General features: G+C 43.0%; 1 pseudogene; it reads left to right on the plus strand.

The window, feature by feature from the left end:
- Positions 1-1,365: 1,365 nt before the first annotated feature.
- LOC110210732 (glucose-6-phosphate exchanger SLC37A2 pseudogene) lies at positions 1,366-2,861 on the plus strand (annotated as a pseudogene).
- Positions 2,862-8,000: the final 5,139 nt, after the last annotated feature.

Here is an 8,000-nt window from a genome sequence, read left to right on the forward strand (position 1 = left end):
CATAACAACTCCGTGTGGTAGGTGCTATTATCATCTCCATTTTACAGCTGAGGAAACTGAGTCGAACAAGTTAAGTGACTTACCCAGGGTCCCACAGCTAGTAAGTGTCTGAGGCTGAATTTGAGATGTCTTCCTGACTCCAGGCCTGGCACTTTATCTACTGCACCATCTAGCTATGCCTAGATTGGCATATAGCAAGTCCTTAATAAATACTGTTTCATTTATTTATTTGTAATACAACTTGGAGAGTAATAAGAACAAAGAAAAGCAGACAAAATATTTCAGGAAAATTTGGTGAGGGGGTAAACATTTTCAGCCTGAGAAGTGGCATTTGGTATTCAATTGCATTTCAAATTTGGGAATAGTCATAGTAATAGTAATGTTTGACTGGACTATAGAGCACGTAAAAGGACAGATTTGTTTAAATATAGAAACTTTTTCTATATTTATGTAGGAAGTACTAGTATGAGTGTCAGTTAGTTGCATGTCTCCAGAAATCATCCTTATGTATTTTGTATTTAATTTTCTGTGTATGTCCGATGGAATAGAATGAAAATTCTCTGAAGATAGGAACTGGGGTTTTTTTCCCCTCCTTTATCTCTCCTATGACTAGAGAGTGTCTGGATACGTAGTAGGTACTTAAATTCTTTTTTTTTTCTTTTTGGTGAGGCAATTGGGGTTGAGTGACTTGTCCAGGGTCACACAGCTAGTAAGTGTCAAATGTCCGAAGCCGGATTTGAACTCAGGTCCTCCTGACTCCAAGGCCAGAGCTCTATCCACTGTGCCACCTCACTGCCCCTAGGCACTTAAATTCTTGACCACCACCTTCCCTCCGACCCTGATGGAGGATCCAGGATCCTGAATCCAAAAGCCTTGGGAATATCAGTGCCCCAAGACCACCAACCTTTTTTGCAGCCTGGGTTCCACAGCTGTCACTGAGGGGAACAGTCACTATGGAAAAGAGGCCCCATTTTCTTCATCAGCAGTGCCACCAACTGCTTCCCAACTGCCACAGTCAGGAAGGTAAGCCCAAGAACACCAAGAGTGACAGCATCCCCTTCTCCCAAACTATTGTTCCTATTTCTATTGCAGCCCCCACAGCCATCATCTCAAAAAGCAATCTCTGTGGAGATATAACCCAACTGCTTCTCCCAGGTGCTTGGGCCCCACCTCCTCAGCAGCCAGTTACAGAACACCTGAAAAATAAAGTTCTCACCACCAAAGTCCAAGTGATTCAGCATCAGATCAAATATGATTATCAGTTGAAATGACATTAAAGGAGATCTGTAAACTTTCCTGGATTCCCGGCACCTACAACTTCTTCCAATCTAGGGTAGTGGCTGATCCCCTTGGCTCTGCACCATATACTTCTCCCTGGCTCCCAGCGTCTGGCTCCCCTGTAGCATCTCCAGGGACAGCTGGAACCAGAGCTTTATTCTGCTGCTCACCTTTCTCTTTTACACCTGTTACCCCATGTCTAAGAAGCCAATCAGCATTGTCAAGAGTGAGCTGCATTGACACTGTACAGGGCTGGAAAAGCCCGAACACAACTCCAACAGCACCACGTGGTGTGCCTGGGCTCCATCTGATCAGGACATCTACAAAGAACTGCTGGGGCTGTGGACAATGTTCTTGTGGTTGCCTGTGCTGTTGGCATGTTCATCAGTGAGATGTTGGGGAGCAACTTCCTCTCTGCCATTACCTATTTGCTAGGATGTTACTAAATGGGATTTCGACTTCATTCTTTGGCCTGGGTTATTATTGGAGTGTCTATCAACTGGGGTACTACATGCTTGTCCAGATATTTAATGGACTGGCACAGACCACAGGCTGGCCATAGGTGATGACCTGTGTTGGCAACTGTTTTGGGAAGGAAAAGCTTAGATTTATCATGGGTATCTGGAACTCCCACACATCTGTGAGCAATATACTGGACTCCCTGATTGCAGGTATCTGGGTGGATTCAGCTTGGGGCCTGTCCTTCATGGTACCTGGTATTATCATCAGTGTCATGGGCCTTATCAGCTTCCTCTTCCTTGTTGAGTACCCTGAAGATGTCCGTACCCCACCTCAGCACCACAATGGGCCTGTTGAAGACCTAGGTATATTTGTGGATTTAGTGGTTGAGCACTGCCCTGAGAGGGAGAGTAGAACTGAAGGTTCTGGATGTTCCAAGGAGCCAATTGAAAGAGCTTTGGGGCATCAGTTTTCTAGGGGCCCTCAGCATTCCAGGTATAGTAGAGTTCTCCTTGTGCTATAAAATGGGGATGATAACAGCACCTACCACATGGAGTTCACCAAGCTGGTCAGTTATATCTTCTTATTTTGGGTTGCCCCTCTATGTCATTAATATGGCTCATTTATGATCCAATGCAGCTGGGCCTCCCTCTACCCTCTTTGATGTTGGTGGCATAATAGGTGGCATCCTTGCAGGTATTATCTCTGACTATACCAATGGCAGGGCCACCTGTTATGTCCTGCTGATTGTGGCTGCCCCTAGGCTATTCCAACAACCATGTTGGCCATCATAGGATTGGCAGTTCTATAGTGATGTTGATTATCTTTGGGACCTTGTTCAATAGGCCCTATGCTCTCATCACCTCTGCTGTCTCAGCTGAACTGGTTACACACAAGAGTCTTGGGGGCGCAATTCAAAGGCACTTTCCACTGTGACAGCCATTACTGATGGAACTGATTTCATAGGTGCTGCTTTAGGGCCCTTGTTAGTTGGATTCATCTCCCTTACAGGTTGGAGCAATATCTTCTATATGCTTATTTCTATAGATGTCTTGGCTTGCCTGTTCCTGCCTCACTTGGTGGACAGAGATCCAGGCCTAGAATGGATGTTTGAACAGAAATAGAGGCTTTGTTCTGGCCTCACCATACCCAAGGTAGTGTCTAGCAGGCTATGGTTTGTATTATATAAAGAGCTCTGAGGCCCCTATCTGAAGTATAGTAACCAAAGATCTCTTTTGGATTCCCAGAAAACTCCCCGTGGGAGAGACAATGGATACACCCATGGGCATAAACAAGCATTTGGGGCACCCAGAGTTGTCTCGCCCCAGGCCAGTCAGGGCACCCACTACAGGTCTTAATAGAATTTCCAATGGAAAGGGGCCTAAAAAGCCTTAGGGAATCATAGATTAAAGAAAATGATATAGGGACTTTGATGGCTGAAGCTAAGGTGGCATCCCAATCATAGCCTTTTGCCTATCCCAGGTCTGATTTTTTTTTTGGCAGTTGGGGTTAAGTGACTTGCCCAGGGTCACACAGCTAGTGTCAAGTGTTTGGTCTGAGGCCAGATTTGAACTCAGGTCCTTCTAACTTCAGGGCTGGTGCTCTATCCACTGCGCCACCTAGCTGCCCCTCCCAGGTCTGATTTCTTTGCTGAATTGGGTGACTTTCTTAAATTTTAAGTGCTAAGATAGAAGGTAGGGATTCTAAACACAATAATCCATACTGTTCCTCTCCTCTCTCCACTACCGTTAAATTTGAATTGACTCTGTAATCAATTGTTTCCCCCTGTAGCATGTTTTCAGATGAAGAGCTGCAGAGTTTGAGGTCAACTCTTTGTGCCCCTCCTCCATGACCTTCATATTTCTGTCCTGATTTTGATCTTTCCTCCTCTCCTGCCCTCCCCTGTCATCTCTGCCTCTGTCTATAAATGACAGCTCAACTTCTCCATCCTTGATTAAACTTTTAACCAAAAAGAAAAGAAAAGAAATGACATAAAAAAATATGCATTGCCCTCCACTTTGTGGCCGTGCCCCAAGGCCATGGGATTTTTCCATCTGACTTGTAGCTATCAGTCTCCTCCATTAGAATGTGAACTCCTTGCTTTTCTATTTGTATCTCCAGCACTTACCACAGTGCTTTGTACACAATAAATGCTTTTTTTTTTCATTTATGCATGCATTCATTCATTCATTCATTGGAGACTGGAGGAATATGAAAATTGTCTTTAAGAATATGAATAGTTCTTGTGTAGATTAAGTACTATATTTGCTCAGCTCTACAGGCAAGAAGTAGAGGTAATGAATGGAAGACACAGGGTCAGACTTTAGCTCTATGTAAGAAAAGACTTCTAATGATTAGAGCTGCCCAAAAGTGAAATGAAATTTCTTAGAAGCTTTTGAGTTCCCCTTCCTTGGGGTTCTTCAAGTAGCAGTTGGATGCTGTAGTAGTAGCAGCAATTCCTGCTCTGATAAGGTTTGGCCTAAATACTCTTTGAAGCCCCCTTCTGCTCAGACTCTGATTCTATCACATTCAAAGATAGACCATTTAGGGAAATTTTGAAGATCCCATTCAAGAAGTATACAAGTTGGGTTGGGATTGAAAGGATAAATACAAGCTGATAATAAATACAAGATGACAAATACATGTGTGGAGGAAAGAGCACTAAATTTGGAGTTAGAGGAATTGAGTTCAGATCCTGACACTTCTTTCTACTTGTGTGTCCTGTGGCCTTCAATTATTTAGCATCTCTAAGTTTCAAATTCCCCATCTGTGAAATGAGAGGCTAAGACTAGAATATTTTTGAGGTCCCTTTCAGATCTAAATTCTGTGATCTTTAGTTCATCTTACATATCCAAAAGAAACCATTTTTATACTTCCAATCTTGAGCTTTAACATACATTATCACATTTGATTCTCACAGTAATGCTGGAGGTAGGTGCTGATATTATTATCCTTTTCATAGAAGAGGAGGCTGAGGCTGACAGAAGTTAAGTTTGAAACCCTTCCAACTTTGTTGCTGGTTAGTCGTTCAGTCATGTCCAGCTCTTGGTGATCCAATTGACCATGGCATACCATGCCTTTCTATCCTCCATTATCTCTTTAAGTCTGTCCAAGTTCACATTCGTTGTTTCCATAACACTATCTATCCATCTCATCCTCTGCTGTCCCCTTTTCCTTTTGTCTTCAATCTTTCCCAACATCAGGGTCTTTTCCAGTGAGTCCCATCTTCTCAGTATGTGGCTAAAGTATTTCATCTTCAGCTTCAGTATTTGACCGTCCAGTGAATAGCCTGAATTAATTTCTTTAAGTATTAACTAATTTGATCTCTTTGTGGTCCACGGGACGTTCAAAAATCTTCTCCAGCACCACAATTTGAAAATGTTGCTTCTGTGGCACTCAGCTTTCCTTAGAGTCCAACTCTCAAAGCCATTGTCAGCAAGGCAATGTCTCTGATTTTTAGTAGGCTGTCCAGATTTGCCATAGCTTTCCTTCCAGGGAGTACGCATTTTTAAATTTCATGTGGCAGTTGTTGCCTGCAGTGATCTTTGAGCCCAAGAATGCAAAATCTGACATTACTTCCATTTCTTCTTCCTCTGCTGGGAAGTGATAGGATCGGTTGCCAAGATCTCAGTTTTTTTGATATTAAGCTTCAAGCCAGCTTTTACACTCTCCTCTTTCACTCTTGTCAAGAGACTTCTTAATTCCTCTTCACTTCCTGTCATCAGAGTGGTATCATCTTCATGTATGAGATTGTTGATATTTCTTCTGGCAACCTTACTTCCAGCTCTTGAGTCATATAGCTTGACATTTCACATGATGTACTCTGCATATTGGGGCAGCTAGATGGCACAATGGATAGAGCAAGGAGCTTGGAGTCAGGGAGACTCATCTTCCTGAGTTCAAATCTGGCCTCAGACACTTACTAGTTGTGTGACTCTGGGAAGACACTTAACCTTGTTTACCTCAGTTCTTCATCTGTAAAAATGAGCTAAAGAAGGAAATGGCAAACCACTCCAGTATTTCTTCCAAGGGAATGCCAAATGGGTTCACGAAGAGTTGGACATTATTAACTCAACAACAACAACTCTGCATATAAGTTAAATAAGATGACAACATACAACCGTGTCATACTCCTTTTCCAATCTAAAACCAATCAGTTGTTCTATGTTTGGTTCTAACTGTTGCTTCTTGGCCCCCATACAGGTTCCTTAGGAGGCAAGTAAGATAATCTGGTACTTCCATCTCACCTTCAAACTACAAGTGCATTATTTTGTCCACTGTGCAGCTACATGGCACAAGGGATAGAGCACTAGACCTGGATTCGGGAAGATCTGCATTCAAATGCAGCCTCAGATAATTCCTAGCTGTGACCCTGGGCAAGTCACTGAATCTCTTCTGCCTCAGTTTTGTTATCTGTAAGTGGAGATAATAACAGTACCTATCTCCAAGGACTCTTAGGAGGTTATAATGAGATATTACTTGTAGAGTTCTTTGTAAGCCTTAAAGAGCTGTATATAAATGCTAGCTATTATTATCATTAACGGTATCCAGATTATTGCTCTGGGCTCTTAAGGACACAGTTTTTGTAGTTAATTGAAGATTCAAACACCTCAGCCTTAGTACTAGTTGGATGCAATATAGCCAACATTACAAAAACTGGGCAGGGCATTTCCTTCAAAATCTAATCTCAATAACAAAGTGCCCAACACTAGTTCATGACATCAACACAGATTGTTTTTTTTGGGTTTTTTTACATTTTCCTTTTTAAAAAAAAGTGCACCAGTGCTCTTTGTTCCATAGGTTGCAAAAAGATAGGCGTGGAGGTGGGGGCACAGCCTTGGTACTTCCTTGGCATCCTCTCACTGTCAGTAGAAGTTGAGGAAGGCCTCTCCTATGGCAAACGAATGGGAGGCCACGGACAAGGAATGGGCAGGGAGCTGTACTGGTGAAGGGAACGTTCACATGGGTGGGCTCACAGAACAGCTTGAGCATAGGAACGGTGGTGTTCTTGGTGGCCCTGTGTGGTCTGGGGTCACCTCATCCTGCTGCGCGGCAGATCATAGGTGTAGGTTAGAGGAAGATCCCAATCTTTGTTTCCTAACATCCCTGGCTACTGACAGATCCCTCTTACTTTGACTCTAAGAGAGGAGAACCAAGACCCACCGATGTGGTTTTCCTGGCCAGTAAACACTGATATCTTCCAGCCCCAGCCCCACCTCCAATCCTAGCCACATGCACAGGTGGCAGGAGCCTAACTCACATGTCTTAAGTAAGCTTCCATCCCCTTCTACCTAACCCACTATTTCATGAATTTGTTTTTAAATGTTCTTTCTTATTATGAACTTTATGAATATCACCAAACATGAACATTTCAATATACAAAGACTAGGAAAGAGGACTGTATATGAAACACTGACATTTTGTTTTTTTGAAGAATATTTTAAATTCAACACAAATGTAACAAAAGTCCCTTGATTGTTTGTGTCCTCTTCTGAACTTTCTTCTGTGTATTTTAAAAAAATGTTTCATTAAGAAAAAAAAAGGGGCAGCTAGGTGGCGCAGTGGATAAAGCTCCAGCCTTGGAGTCAGGAAGACCTGAGTCCAAATCTGGCCTCAGACACTTCACACTAGCTGTGTGACCCTGGACAAGTCATTTGACCCCAACTGCCTCATCAAAAAGAAAAAAAATGTTTCATTGATGTTCTTTTCTTCTTTTATCCACACTCTCACTCTCCACCCTCTCCCTCCAGTAGCCTAACCTACTCTTCTGGGTTAGACTGTAAAGGCAGGGGTGTGGTTTCCAGAAGGCTTACCCGCCTCACAGAAATAACTTCTCTTACGGAAAGGTATGATGACATTACAGGCTTTGATGTATGTAAAGTGCTCTACAAGTTTAAGAAATTGTTTGGCTATAAGACCGTTGGGATATAAAAGCTAGGCATGATGGATAGAAGGGAGGAAGGAAACAAGCATTTATGAAGCACCTACTGTGTGCCGGGCACTGTGCTAAGCATTTTACAAATATTATCTCATTTGATCTTCACAGCAACCCTGGGAGGTGGGTGCTATTGTTATCCCCGTTTTACAGTTGAGGAAACTGAGGCACAGAGCTAGAAAGTATCTGAAAGCAGATTTGAACTCTAGTCTTTCTCACTCAAGGCTCAGCGCACTCTAACCACTGACCACCTAACTGCCTAAAGAGCAGACCCTGAAGCCAGGAAGCTCTGAGTTCAAATGTCACCTCGGACACTTGCCAGCTGTGT

Source organism: Phascolarctos cinereus, unplaced genomic scaffold, assembly GCF_003287225.1.
Source record: "Phascolarctos cinereus isolate Bilbo 61053 unplaced genomic scaffold, phaCin_HiC Scaffold_726;HRSCAF=1367, whole genome shotgun sequence".
Classification (NCBI taxonomy): Eukaryota; Metazoa; Chordata; class Mammalia; order Diprotodontia; family Phascolarctidae; genus Phascolarctos; species Phascolarctos cinereus.